Raw genomic sequence first — 15120 nt, 5'->3', positions numbered from 1 at the left:
AGATAACATTACAAAGAGATCTGAGGGCTTCAGAGTCTGAGTCAGCGTCTGTCAGGAAGAGAGATGCAGAAACTTTGGGAGAGATACTCATTTCCTCTCAGACCCTTATCATATGAATGAAAGCACTCTTAGCAGAGCAGATTTCACACGTTTATCAGGAAGTCTTTGTGATGCCAGATTTTTCCCCAGGACATGCTCTAGCAAGGCAAGGAGCTATACCTCTCCCCATCAGGTATTCAGGCTTAAGAGGATTAGAGCCAGGAAGTGCTTCTCCCAGAGGACATGGAGACTCTGGGCTACGTCAAGGCGGGGTGGGGGTGGGGGGTGAGAGTCCATTGCTCTTTGTTCCAGCTCCCTGAGTCCTTCCATGAAGGCCTCCCAAGTGATCGAGTCTGGTTTAGGTTGTCCCCCACTGTGAGGGGTCTTACCCATCATTGACTTCTGACCAAGCTTTGGGGGGCAGGGAGAGGAACTGAGGCAGCATTTGCTACCAGAGACAGGCTTTGTCTCCTGCGGCTGGCATTCCAGAGGTTGTCTCTCGCCGTTAGCCACAAGGGGTGGAGATACAATTCCTAAAATCAGGCAGAGTGGTCTACAACACAGGAGCAGGGGCTCTGGAGCTGGCCAGCGTTGCATTCGAAGCCCGGCTCCCCCACTTATTAAGTGGGCAACCTGGACCTCTCTGCACCTCTGTTTCCTCATCTATGAAATAGGGCTGTAAGAGGATATGCGTGCTGCATAGAAAGGCCTAGCACAGCGTTCCACGCATAAGAAACACTCAGTAAAGACAAGCTAATATTACACTGTACAAAGTATAATATCATTTTTCACCTAATATATTCTGAACATCCTTCCATGTCAATTACACCCACTTCCGCAACATCCCTTGTAATGCTGATGTAGGACACTAGTCTTCCCATGAGCTGTGTCAGCCACTAGAAAAGATGTCTGAACAATCCAGGTCCTCGTTATCATAGTCAGGGTCACCTGCTGTTGACTAATTGGACAGAGGACTCGTACTGACCCTACTTGTTCCCCCAAAACGGGGAGTGAGTGTCAGAGCAGGATAGGACTCCCAACGTTTCCGCACCAGCTGATTGGGGGAAAGTCACAGAGCAAATGAGGTTTGGTTGTTTGTTTGTTTTTAATGTTTTTGTTGCCAATAGTATCTATCATATGATGAAATTTGATTTATTTACCCAAGAAAGAACAACTATTAAAGCAAAGATACCCTGGCTTAAAATTTTTTAGTTTTTTAAAAATACCTCTTAAGCTGTATTTGCAGCAAATAAAACACAGAATTACAAATTTTAAATTGCTACAAAGTTTCCACCTACATAGAAACATACCGTAACTTGTGCCTCACACTTTTGATAAAGAACAGCAAAGTTAGAGATGCAGATGACCTCTGTCTTTTCAGCTATAACACTCTGACACTAGATTTAAGTAATTGGCCAAGTCCGGGAGGTATTGGTTAAAAACAACCAGCCAGCCATATCAAATTGCCACAAAACTGCGAATGCGTACATTCTCATTTGTCATTCGTCTTCATTCATTGTATTTCCTACCTTAACCATGTTCCCCCATATGTACACTGTCCTTCGAATGTTCTTAAAAGTTTATCCCTGTGCGCTGAATGCAGCTAAAGTCCTCTGCTCCCACAGCTAAGAACTGGAACATAAAGGAGGTCGTTTTGGGACGTGTTGGCTAAACACAAAGATGTTGGGGTGCAGTCATTCTGTTTGACAACAATCCTGTTATTCTCTAGACAGTGATTCCTCACTCCTGTTGCTCAGTTTCTTTCCACCCAAGTCCTTCATCTTTGGGTTCCCATGTGCTAACCCAAATCCCTAGAATCTAACACAGCCTGCCTACTTGTACCTGCTAAAACCCTGTTTAAGCTGATCCCCCAAGATTCTGAACCCTCTGTATGGCTTAATAGGCTCTTCAGGGTCACTTACACTGCAACGTAATTGTTGGTGTGTCTCTGCCATTTAACAATAAGCTTTGTGAAGGAAGAGACTGCTTTATTTGTCATTGTGCCTTTCTTGCCTTACACAGTGCCTTGCTCACTGAAAGGCCTCAGTAAGCACTGAACGAATGAACTCTCAAACTAATCTGTCCACTATACAACATTAGAGAAAACTGCTAACGCTCACTTTCTCAAACCATAAATTTCAGGGACACATTGCTTCCTATCAGTTAGCACTTTGCATTTCACTCCTTCCTTCTGGTTTAAGTACTTCCACTAGTGGTTCCTTCAGCAAGTCCGAGTGATCAACATCGTCTTTATCTATAGTCTGTACTTCACTCTTACCTGTGACTATTACTTTATGTGGAAAGAGAATTCCAGGTCTGTGATAGGTTCTCCCACTCAGCACTTTGAGGACATTATTCAATCATCTTATGCTATGAACAAAATGCTTGCTGGTCTAGGTATCAATTCCTTGGGTCACTTTTGTCTTTTTTTCCTAGTATTACGCCTACAATGTCTGGGTATGAGTTAGTTTCATTTATTCTGCTTGGGGTTCACTGTGCATTTTGAACCTAAGGACTCTGGCCTTGCACTTATTATGGAAAATTCTCAGCCATTATACCTTCGAATTGTGCCTGTCACTCTATTTCCTTGTCTCTGGAAGTTTACAGAAGGTAATACTAGGCTCAGAAGTCTCAGCCACTCATTCCTGCCCATCTCCTTACTCCCCGGTACTATATTCCAAGTAATTTTCACACATCTCCTTGAAGAGCAGTAGTTTTCTCTTCAATTATATCTACAGCCGGTTAGCCTGTCCATTGAGGTTACTTTTTTTTACCACAATTTTCATATCTAGAAGCTATATTAGGGCCTTTTCCAAATCTGGGTGTTGTTTTTCTAACCTGCAATGTTCTTTCATTATGGTCTTACCCCTTTTTTTTTAAATTTTTTTATTGATTATGCTGTTACAGTTGTTCTATTCCCCCTTTCATTCCCCTCCACCCTACCCCCCATCCCCACCATTACCCCCCCCTTTAGTTTATGATCATGTGTCTCAAGTCCTTTAGATTCTATATTTCCCATGCTATTCTTGCCCCCCCCATCTATTTTCTATCTACTGTCTATGCTACTTATTTTCTGTACCTTCTCCCCCCTTCTCCTCCCACTCCCCTGTTGCTAACCTTCCTTGAGATCTTCATTTCTATGTTTCCACTCCTGATCTCGCTGTCCTTTTAGTTTGCTTTTGTTTTAGGTGTGGTTGTTAATAACTGTGAGTTTGCTGTCCTTTCACTGTTTATGTTTCTTTAACTTCTTTTTCTTAGATAAGTCCCTTTAACATTTCGTATAATAAGGGCTTGGTGATGATGAACTCCTTGAATTTGATCTTATCTGAGAAGCACCTTATCTGTCCTTCCATTCTAAATGAAAGTTTTGCTGGATAGAGCAATCTTGGTTGTAGGTCTTTGGATTTCATGACTTGGAATACCTCTTTCCAGCCCCTTCTTGCCTGTAAGGTCTCTTTTGAGAAATCCGCTGACAGTCTGATGGGGACTCCTTTGTAGGTGACTGTCCCCTTAGCTCTTGCTGCTTCTAGGATTCTCTCCTTCATTTTAATTTTGGCTAATGTAATGATGATATGCCTTGGTGTGTTCCTTCTTGGGTCCAACTTCTTTGGGACTCTCTGAGCTTCCTGGATTTCCTGGAAGTCTATTTCCTTTGCCAGATTGGGGAAATTCTCCTTTATTATTTGTTCAAATAAGTTTTCCACTGGTGGCTGTGCCTTTCCCCCCTTCTGGTACCCCTATAATTCGGATGTTGGAGCGTTTAAAGATGTCCTGGAGGTTCCTAAGACTCTCCTCATTTCTTTGAATTCTTGCTTCTTGACTCTTTTCTGTTTGGCCATTATTTGCTTTCTTCTGGTCCACTCCATTGATTTGAGTCCCAGTTTCCTTTTCATTGCTATTGGTGTCCTGTGCAATTCCATTCATTTCAATTAGTTTCGCCTTCATATATTTGTCTAATTTATTTGTCGGTATAATCAACCAGTTCTGTGAGGATCCTGATGACCAGTGTTTTAAACTGTGCATCTGAGAGTTTTGCTATTTCTTCATCGTTTAGATCTATGGGTTCTGGGGCTTTGAGATATTCTTGCGACATTTTTGGTCTGTTCTGGCCCTTTAAGTGTGAGAAGCGGCGCCTTGGACTCCCAGGTCGCTGGGTTGTGACGCTGTATGTGGGGGCGTGGTCAGAGCGGGGAAATGGCAACCCCTTCTGCTGTTTCTCACAGCTGGGCGAGGATCAGCGCATTAGGTGGTTCACCTGGGCCAGGCCACTCAGAGTCGCAGGGTTATGACACTGTATGTGGAGGTGGGGTCAGAGCAGGGAAATGGCGGCGCCCTCCACTGCCGCTTGCCGCGGGGACCCACTGGGCTCCAGTCCAACCGCCCACTTCCTCGCCTGTCCACCCACGCACAAATACGCGACCACAGTCAACACGCAGCACCGCTCCCCCGCTGTCTCCCCCGAGGTCGTTTGCCTGGTCGCTCGCTCGGTTGCTCACTAGGTCCAACCCTGCGCCTGGATTCCATGCGTATGGATTCCGCGCGCCTGAGTCCGTCCGACTGAGTTTTCCTGTGCAACCCCGTTTCACCAGCCGTTGGTTTCTCCCCTTACAGGTCAGGCTGAAGAATTTGTTGTTAACGGACTTCCGAAAAGTTCAATTTTCCGTGTTCTGGCTGTGTTTTCTGTTGCTGATATTTAGTTGTCTCTAAACTTGGTTGTGTGAGAAGGCACGGCACATCCACCTATGCCTCCATCTTGGCGGAAGTGACCTTACCCCTTTTATCTCTACTAATTTTACTGGGCATCTCCTGAAGTACCAACCTGCCTATTTACATCTGCTCACACTGCTTCACAGGGACTTGCAGTTCATCTTTAGCATGAGTTTCTACTACAAGGGCCCTAGGTTTTTCATTTGCTCTGCAGGACAGTTTTCCACTTATTTCCGAGGGCTCCACTGGTTTCCATAGCTCTGGACCAGATGTTATGATAATATCTCAGCTTGAGGGTCAGCAGCATTATACGAAATGTTCAAGTTTAACCCAGCCCCAGTGTGAGGTGCAGCTTTGGGGTTTAGATGTTTCTCCCTCTTTTTTCCTAATTCTTAGCTATGCACAACTGCAGAATGACAACAAGTCTCTTTGCACTTCCTCAGACTAGTGGGCAAGGTTTTTCCAGACCTCTGTGCACAGTTGGGCCAGTCCTTCGAGGGTTTATGCAGATAACCCTCCCCTCTACCCTCCTTTATGCAGACCTCAGACTGTGACTCCCACCCCTTCAGGAGGCCCTCAGGACCAAGCAAGCCCTCAGGGCGTAGGACCAGATCTGGAATCAGCAGAGGCCTTGAACCGCGCCCCCCCCCACCTCACCCTGGCCTGGAATCCTCTTTTCACTCTGGCACCTGAGATCCCCTGGCCTCTCAGGCTCGGAAGGCTTCTGTTCATCTTCCTCATAGTAATGCGCAGTCTGCGTGTGCTTGCAGCAGGGTAAGGGTGGAAACCCTCAGGTCTAGCAGCAGTGTTGCTAGAAGCCTCCAGTCATCACAAAATATGAAACTGTGAAACGGTCCCTTCAGAGAATTGTGACAATTACCTACATTTTGCCAGATGACAACAGCCCACATTTATTTTTCAGCCTTGAGAACAGTTTTCAAACTGGAAAAAATAAACATTTCTAAGGCATTTTGAGATCATTTTGTCACTACGCATTTCAAATTCTCATGTTTCTTTCTTGCTTGAGATTTCAGCAGTAGAAGTGCACACCTGTTGGCTGCATTTCCTCACTACCCATTCATTCTGTAATCAACTCTGGTCTACTTTGTACTCCCACAACTCTAGTGGAATTATACTCAGCAAGACAAACATTCCCCGCCTAATCAATGAATCCAATGGCTTTTTCTTGGTCCAGATTTTATTCACCTCTGCAGCAGCACTGACCACAACTATTTTTCCACCCCAATATCACCCCAGGTCAAATACTTATTATTCCTATATTATCACAACTATTGTCCAGTTCACTCCCGTCACTCCGATCTCCTCCCTCAATGTATCCAATAAGTCACAGCCAGATTAACATTTACTAGACTCTAGTCATGTCAAGGCTCCACCCTCCCTGCTGTGACCTGCAGCGCTCATTAGTACCTAGTACTATAGGAAAGGTGAATGAGGCATGTCCTGTTCACAAGCGTGTAAATAACAACACTTACAGGATGCACGCTATGTACTCAGTCATGCTAGACAACTTACCTGTAACCATATCAAATGATCCTCACCACAGTTGTATCAAGTAGGCGCAATTATCATACCTGCTTCAGGCATGAGAAATTATGCTTTAGTGAAGTTAAATGGCCAACCCGAGGAAGCACAGCTAGTGAGTGACTGAGTCAGTTAGATTTTACGTCATGCCCATCCTCTTACGACATATGCTACACGGTGTCCACATGTATTTATACCAAACACCTAGACCTCCCCTCTGATGCAAAACGCACATCCAAACACCTTCTAAGCAGCTGTATGTGGAAGCTGTAATGGTACCTCACGTTAACACATTTACGACCAAAAGCACAATTGTACTGCCCAAATTGAGGTGGTGCGACTTCATTGGACAACTATTCAACTAGTCGTGCAAGCCGAAAACCTAGACATCACCCTGGACATATTCTTGCTCACCCTCCACACAACCAATGACCAAATCCTGCCTGTTTCTGTACCTTCCTCAGACTCTACCCAGTACTTTGTATCTCCAACACGACCACCCTAGTCCAAGCTACGACTCTCTCACTGCAACTGCTGATACAGCCTAACTGGTCTACAGTTGTTCATTCTGGTTCCTCCCAACCCAACTTCAGCTTTGCAGTCAATATGCTTTATTGTCCCCTCAAGGTTATGCTTTTAAAATGTAACCTTATCATTTCACAAATTTGGGAATCATGACCAAAGCTTTAAGTCAATCTTTACTTCAGGGTCTGAGCAACAGGAATGCAAAGACTGGTGACAGCTGGGTTTCAGCCCCAAGAAAAGAAGCCAGTTTTCGGTGGGAATCATGGCACCAACACAGGACAGAAGCAAACTGAGAGATGATGACAAGGCGGACAGTGCCTGGGAGATTTCAAACACTTGGCTCTAGTTATTCCTAAGGTGGAGCTGAATCCTAAATTTGCCAAGTTTCAAGGTATCCTTCGTTACACTGTAAATCCCCTGGATGTCTCCAATGAAATCCTTTTCTTCTTAAGTAATTCAAACTGACTTTCTAGCTTGCAACCAGGAGTCTTAGCTAAGAAAAAAAGAAAACCTTAGAAGAGCCCAGAAGACATACTTAGAAAAATGGGACATGCCTACAAGGCAAAAATAAAGTCTACATAAAGTAAAAATACCTTTGGCCTAAAAATACATAAATATGTGCACTGTTTATAAACTTGTGTATCTCCCCCTTTAAAAGGTGTTACATAAAATGTTGCATGGTATGAGCCACACTTTCTGTAATGTTCTGCAAACCATCACAGCTCACTGTAGAGCTAAATACTGAATAAAGACATTGTAAGTGAAAGCATAACTATACAATAACAGAAACCATAAGGTGCCTCCTTGGGAACCCATTCTCTCTGGAAACAACTCATACATGTGCTCATGTAAATAAAAGGTTATTTTCTAGTAACGCTTTACTACCATTCTATTTCCTGGTTTTGATTTGCATTGTCGGGATTATAAACTCGCCTTGTTCATAGCCAACAATTTTATATATTACATAAGTGTGCTGAAAAGTAGTGTACGGTGGAAGGGGGAAAATCATCTATGGAAACTACAGATTATATGCTATAGAAACACTTTTTCTATTGCCATCTGCTGGTTCATGTATTAAATCAATGCTGACGACACCCACTGCATGGAAGGGCTTGGTCTACACAATCGGAATTTTCTGTGTGTGCATGACATCTAACACCTAGGGAGAAGGTGAGATAGAACTGGCCTGCACTTCGAAAACAGGCCCTCTTTCATGAGAAAACCACAAATACACACACACACACACAAATTAAGGATCACACTTGAGAGGAGAACCCACACTCACTACAACCTCTAGAAATCATCCTCATCTAAGTATGATAGGTTATACCTATGCCAAATAAATTTTGAAATCCCTCCTTGCCCCAAATCTGAATTAGTCCTAACTAGCCTACTTGAGTTGCTGAAATTCCCACCGCCAATTAGTCTTAATGCAGGACACTACTGGCACTCCCAGGATAGCCACACTCCTCGAGTCACATCAGCATTTTCTGGTTACGCCCCAGTTCTTTTTTCTTGGAAAGATCACTTACCTTTGTAAATTCAAGATTACATTATTTGTGAGCTTCCTAACCTCTTATGATAAAGAATCATGTCTAGAATACAGAGGAGAGTTCCGAGAGGGGGAAAGGTGACAAACTTCGCACCAAAGGCTACTGTTGCTTATGTAACAACATGGGCCTCGAAGTCCAGTCCGTTCCCGAAAGCTCGCATCTCCAAAGGCTGGTCGTATCAGCCTACAACACATGCAAACACAGAGAAAAGCCAAAACGCCGCAGAAACTATTGTCTTCGCCCATGTTCAACAAGCTCATCTCCAAAGATCAGTAAATAGATATAGTTGACTGGCATCTGTTGTCAAGAAATTGGATTAATAGCAGTTATATTCACTAGACATTGTATATCAACAGAGTGCCAGCTAAGCCTGTTGAAAAAATTCTTGATTTTTAGAGCTTTTGATTTACTAAAAGTCCCTCGTGAAGACACCCAACCTAATGTTAGGGTGAACACAAACTTCAACAGAAACCATCTACTAAACTCTTTCATTACTGGCGGTCACTGTCCAGTAAATATCAACACTCTCATACCCATCCCTGTTTTACATCTTCTTAAATTTCTCACTGCATTAATTGCCTCCAGGAGATTTTAATTAGACTTGCCCTTTAGTCTTCCAGCCATTAAAGTAAATAAGCATCTCACTTTTTTTTTAAGATTGTATTTATTTTAGAAACATGAATCGGTTGCCTCTTGCACACCCCCAGCTGGGGACCTGGCCCACAACCCAGGTGCGGGCCCTGACTGGGAATGGAACAAGCGACCTCTCAGTCGACAGGCTGGTGCTCAATCCTTGAGCCACATCAGTCAGGGTACATCTCACATTCTAAGGAAATTTATTTCCCCAAACTTAAGGCTTACACTGACCAATTATGGCACAAATTCATTGTAGAGAACCTAACATTTTGAGCATGAGCCATTTTCAGGCCAGAGCAAATACATCCTATGTTAGATGGCAGCCCCAGAGAGAAACATTGCATTAACTACCCTGGCAAAGGTAACATGAGGGGAATCAGGTTGCAGGCACTAAGACATAGACTTACTGAGTCCCTACAAAGGAGACAGGCTTACAGAGTCTGGTAAGGGGCAGAGAGTGTTTGACACCACGCCGAAGGTCAGGGAGTCAGAGAGCAGCTTTGAAGAGCTAGTCTCACCACCAGCTTTACAGCTGGGAAAACACGCTCAGAGAGGCTGACAGGTTGGCTCATACTGCACGTTAGTTACAGAACCAAATAAAAACCAGGTCTACTGACACTTAGTCCAATGCCTTTTCCACTCACCACACCTGCATTTCTAGGAATGCTTTTAAAATATCCTTATTCCTACATACCCCCAGGAGACTCCAGGAGCCTGGATCAGGGTAGAGGCTGGGGGCCTGGGGGGCTGGGGGGCTGGGGCTGAGATAAGGCAATGAGTCTCTGGCTTTAGGGATGCCTGACAGGAAGCCAGACCACCTAAATACTAGCATAGCAAATGTATAAATGACAAGAGTTTCCTAAAGCAGTACTCCCGTAACATTTTTAGGTTTTGTATTTAGATACAGAAAGAATAGTGTTAATATAATGAATCTATATCGTTCTCCAGAACAGGTCTCAGGTCAATAACTGATCAAGAACTGGCAGGCAAGTATCTGTCAAGCTATAGCAGACTTTTGTATTTCAATGATTCCTTGAAAAACTTAATTTCTTTGTGTGGTACTACAAAAGGATAAGAGGAGTTACCTTATTAAGAGTCCCAGTTGACAAAATACATTCCTCCTTGGGGTAAAAGGCGCAAATGTTTATAAACTTATTAAAAGACATTTATAACTTTAGGGAGAAACTTGTTTAAGAAAAATGCCTTATAGACATATTCAAGTCAAATCACTGAGAATGAAAGAGACTATACGAATTTAAAAATTAAGTTATATTAGGCTGAAATGTATCATTTCTTAATAGGAGTGTTTAACCAGATAATAAGACTTACATTAATACCTTTACTTTCTAAAAAGATCAATTTAATTGAACTCCTTTTTATACTATGCTTTTCAAGCTGATTTTCATTCCCCATCCTCAACTTTACTCAAGTTTCATGGGTTTGGATTTAAAGGGCCTACTCTTACAACTGCTGTTTTTCTTACATTTGAACTGTGACCTAGTCAAACCCAGTTTTCTGTGTTTTCGCTCTCTGCTCTGTTCCCCTCTCTAGATTCCGTCAACCAGCATTGCTGGTCTCTGCTGTCTGGGACACCTGGAGGAAGGCCCCAAATCCCTGTCTCACAACAAAACACCACAAAGACTGTTAGGATAGAAATAAAGGCAACTGGCAGGTAGAAGTTCACTCAAGGTCTTCTTTGATTCCACTTAATTACCTGCTTGCCAGAGAGGCTGTGCTTCACTCCAGGGTCGGAGGGCACAGGAAGCTTCCTGGCCAGGCAGAACGGCCCCAGCATGTGGCCGGACTTAACTGTGGTCAGAGTAAATGCCCATTAGAGCAAAATAACAAAGCAAAAGTGTGTATCTGACAAACCGCAAGTCTATTTTCAGTCAAAGGACTTCAGTGCACCTGCTCGAGTGCAGATAAAAATCTCCGAAGTGTTCCTCAAAGAAATGGTTGGTACACTTCTAGTGGTCGATTCTGGGATGTTCAGATCTGCTACCGAACTGCCACAGCCCATTCTCAATTACAATTTGACAGTTATGTTATTGGGCGGGGGGGGGGGGGGGTAGTGCTTTGGAAAGAAAAACACCAAAATGGCAATGGTCATGTTATTATGGGAGGGGGTAAGTATATATGGAGGGGGTTATGCCTAATCCTCTTCTCTATTTTCCTAATTACATAATGTAATTTTTTTTACAATAACAGGAAATAAGGTACACCCAGAAGAAGGTGTACCCTGAAACTTGAGGTCAAGTAACTCGACACACTATCTAGAAAACACCAATGGCCATCTTCCCGTCACACCTCCCGGTCCCATGTAAAGGCAGAGACCACAAGGGAGATGCCCCTGACAGGGGCCACGAACACAGACCTCGGACCAGGCAGGCTGCTTTCCATGGTGGCTACATCAGGACTAGTCCTGGGACCTCAGGCGAATTAAGTAACATCTCAGTGCCTCAGTTTCTCACAGGTAAAACAAATGCAAAGTGCTCCCCACCCGCATGGGCTGCTGTGAAGAGTAAACAAGCCCCCCTGTAAAGCACCTGTGCTTGGCACATTCGAAGGGCTCCACAAAGGGCAGCTGCAGGTGGCTGCACAGAAGACCGCAGACACGGCGGTGACTGCTTATTATTAGATTCACCAGACAGTTACCAACCAAGTGGCCGGGTGCCGCCTGCTCAACGTGCAGGAGCCTAACAAAATGTAATCGGTACGTCTCTGAGCCCTCCCTACATGCAGCACGGTGCATGCAGGCTTTAGTGAGGCAGGTAGTCTAGACATCCAGTTGCAACTGAAACTCGCCAAACTGTCAAGTTGTGAGGGAAAGGGGTCTAGGGGTCTACCCCTTCTGGGGTAATGGGAAGCCATAAAGGCCCAAAAGGAAATGAAATTTGTAGTGAACCCAAGAGCACTGTTTTGTGCTTTCCCCAGCAAGCCAGCAGCAGAAAAGCCTAATTTGTAGACACCCCCCGCCCCAAGGCTGGTAACTGGCCTGAGAGAAATGGGCTGTCCACAGGAAGGCAGGCCAAAAATGAGAGTGAGTAGGGCGAGATTATGGGATTGGCCAACACAAGGGTAAAACTGTAACAAAAAGGTACAGGAATCACCCCAGAACTTCTTTAAATGCAAACGTCACACCCCAGAGACCCTCCAGTGGTAGGAAGAGATCGGTGACTCTGATGCACACCCTGGTCTAACAAGAGCTCCACAAAGTCTGTTGGGATAAACAGAATGAGTGACCAAAAAGCTGATTAAGTCTGAGAAATTTCAAAGGTTACGATCATGAACATGGAATGAATATGAGTGAAAACAGGTTCAAAGTCCAGGAAAAAAAATCATAGAAATTTGGGGCAGGGAGAAGATTTACAATAAACCTCCAGCCAGTGACAAGGTTGAAACCGAAACTGAGTCCTATGATGTCTGTTGAAAGGGCTCGAGCAATGGCTCTCAAACTTGGCTGAACACTGGAACCACCTGGAGAGTCTTTCAATCGCCTGACCCCCAGGTCAAACTTTGAGTCAATTAAAACACATTCTGGGGATGAGACCCAGGTCCCAGTATTGAATAAAGCTCCTGGTGATTCCAATGAGCCACCAAGTTCCAGAACGTGGGCTTGGAGAAGTTCCAGGAAATCAGCGAGCGACTAGCTCAAGGAAAATATAAGGCAATCTAAGTCTGGGGTTCCAGATTCTGGAGCGCACCGGATTCACCTGGAAAGCAAGCACGGCTCCCGACCCTCCCCGGGTTCCCCAGACCCCCTGGGTGATTTTGATACATACCAAAGTTCAAGAACCAGCAGTCTGAGTGGCTGGGAATTGCTCCGAAGGAGAAAACAAGAACTCTGAACAGCCCCAAAGCCGCGGTTTGAGAAGCGCCTTCCCACCCCTCTCAGCCAGATGAACACAAACCTAATGAGAGGCTGCACTACATATTGCTGGAATCGATAAGCCCATCAAAGGCCCGGCAGTAAAGCCACAGGAGACTTCACACACATTTCGGTGGCCCTGCCACCCTCTGAAACCCTCAGGTCCAGCTCCTGGGTGAGAACGTCAAGAAAGCGAGCATTGCCACCCGTCTTTCAGAGCTGAAGTCTTGGATCTTTAGGAACCCAGAAGAGTCACAGACCCACGCTGGCGCGGCACTTCACAGCGTGTTCTACACAAAGTCTCTTTGGAGGTAAAGACCAAACCGCAGGACTGTGAAAGTCACATTGTGAAGGTCTGGACCTGGTGTTTCTCACACACAGGTCAACCGCAGCTCTGCCCCCAACAGGCTCTGTAACTGACTAGAGGCAACTTTTCCTGGTGAGTGTTGCACTTCGCTCCCAGACATCGCTGGACCAGCCCTAACCACATAAAACTCCTAATTAGTAGGAAACACTTCAGGACTTAGGGATTACTTCACTTGTTGCAACGTACTGGCAAGTGCTCCAGAACGTTACATTGTACTCGAGAAGATTCAAGAGGACACATTCCTGCCCATATGACCGACTCACTCATCATCATCCCATCAGAAACCACTACGGCAGCGCCAGAATTTTCATTTTCAAGATACATGAGCTTTTGTCAAACGGTGACATCTCTCCTGTAATGTGAGTTTCCAATATGATATAAAAAATGATGGATATATTACACGTTTCACAGGCGCCGAGAACAGAAACCTGTCAACGAATCTAAACTCCGTGACGGTCTATTTGAAATTTTACACGGAGACACCCGTGCGCTTTATCAGCCGTTTAGACGTCGAGGAGGAACCGATGCTCCCGCCCGCTCCTTCCCGACGAAGTTGGAGCGCGGCCGCCCCGGCTCCGTGACCCCGGCGCGTCCACCGGGCGGCTGCGAACCGCGACTCGTCGCGGAGCCTGCGGGGCGCAGCCGGGGCCCGCGGGAGGCGCGCGTGGGTCTCCCCGGGTGTCCGCGCGCGGAGCGCCCCGCCGGGGTCTGGGAGGCAGCGGGCCCCGCTGCCCTGGGAACCGCCGCCCCGCGGACGCGCGGACGGCGCCGAGTGACCGGCAAGTTCAGCCCCGCGGAGCCGGGCGGCCGCTCTCGGCGCCCGGACAGGAGGGCGCGCTGGGACCGGCACCCGCCGCAGACCCCGCGGCCCCTCTCGAGGGCGACGGCCCCGCGCGGGGCGCGACCCCGACTCCGCGGGGACCCAAATTTCGGGGCCGAGCTCGGCCCCCGGGGGCCCCGCCTCGCCCCCCGGCGGAGGGGCCACACAAGCTGCGCCCGCCCCGGGGACCCCGCGCGTCCGCGCCGAAGCCCGCGCCGCGGCGGCCGGTCCGGTCGGCTCTCGGCTCGGCCCGGGGCCCGGCGGACCGCGGGGTCCCGGCCCCGCTCCCGCCCCGGCCCCCGCCTACCTTGCGCCAGCGCCCGGAGCAAGTGCAGCTGCAGCGCCCAGAGCGCCCACCATCCGCGCCGCCGGCCCGCGCTCAACTTTGTCGCCGGCCGCCCGCCGCGCTCCGCGGCGTCTTCGCCGGGGCTGCTGGGCGCCTCACCCGCTCCCCGGGGCCGCCGCCGCCGCTCGGGGCCCCGCAGGGACCCCCGCGAGCGCCCCGGGCCCGCCGCGCCGCCGCGCGCCGCCCGCCGCCCGCCCCGGGCCATGCTGAGGGGCCGCCGCCCCGGCCCCGGCCTCGGCCCCACGAGCGGGACGGGCGGGCGGGGGCCCGGGCCGAGCGCCCGCGGGGCGGCCAGGTGCGGAGCGCGGCGCTGAGGGGCGCGGCGGGGGAGAAGTTGTCAGCGGGAGGATTCCTGTCACGCCGCCCTCAGCGCCCGGGTGGCCGGAGCGCCCGGGCCGCGCAGCGTCTCTCGAAAGGGTCTGCGGGCTCTGAGGAGACGCCGCTGCCTCTGCCGCCGCCGCCGCCGCCCGGCGCCGCGGAGAAAGTGTGCCCGCCCGCGCCGCCCGCTAGCCCTCAGCCGCCGCTTCCCATTCACAGCCCGACCTGACGCCCCGCCCACCACGCCCTTTGCCGCCGCTGATTGGTCAAGGGGCGGTGGCTCGCGCGCTCGAGACCCGCCCCCTCGCCCTCTCCAGTTTTCAAACTCGCCGCGCCCGCCCGCCTGGAATTTCGCGCCGGCCCCGGGCTCTGCTCCGCTGCTTCCGCGCCAGCTGCGCC

The 15120-nt window shown here is 48.0% G+C and overlaps 1 protein-coding gene across 1 annotated transcript in view; it reads right to left on the bottom strand.

Annotated features, from left to right (window-relative positions):
• Positions 1–14506, bottom strand: part of SDK1 (sidekick cell adhesion molecule 1) — a 577655-nt gene extending 563149 nt beyond the window's left edge. The window contains exon 1 of the mRNA XM_053656995.1: positions 14365–14506. The gene's annotated coding sequence lies outside the window, so the exon portion shown is untranslated. The remainder of the gene's footprint in view (positions 1–14364) is intronic.
• Between the last annotated feature and the right edge of the window lie 614 nt (positions 14507–15120).

The sequence above is a fragment of the Artibeus jamaicensis genome, unplaced genomic scaffold (assembly GCF_021234435.1).
Source record: "Artibeus jamaicensis isolate MK-2021 breed Jamaican fruit bat unplaced genomic scaffold, CSHL_Jam_final scaffold_3151, whole genome shotgun sequence".
NCBI lineage: Eukaryota > Metazoa > Chordata > Mammalia > Chiroptera > Phyllostomidae > Artibeus > Artibeus jamaicensis.
Note: the sequence above shows the minus strand (reverse complement) of the source record. Positions and strands in the feature narration are given on the sequence as shown.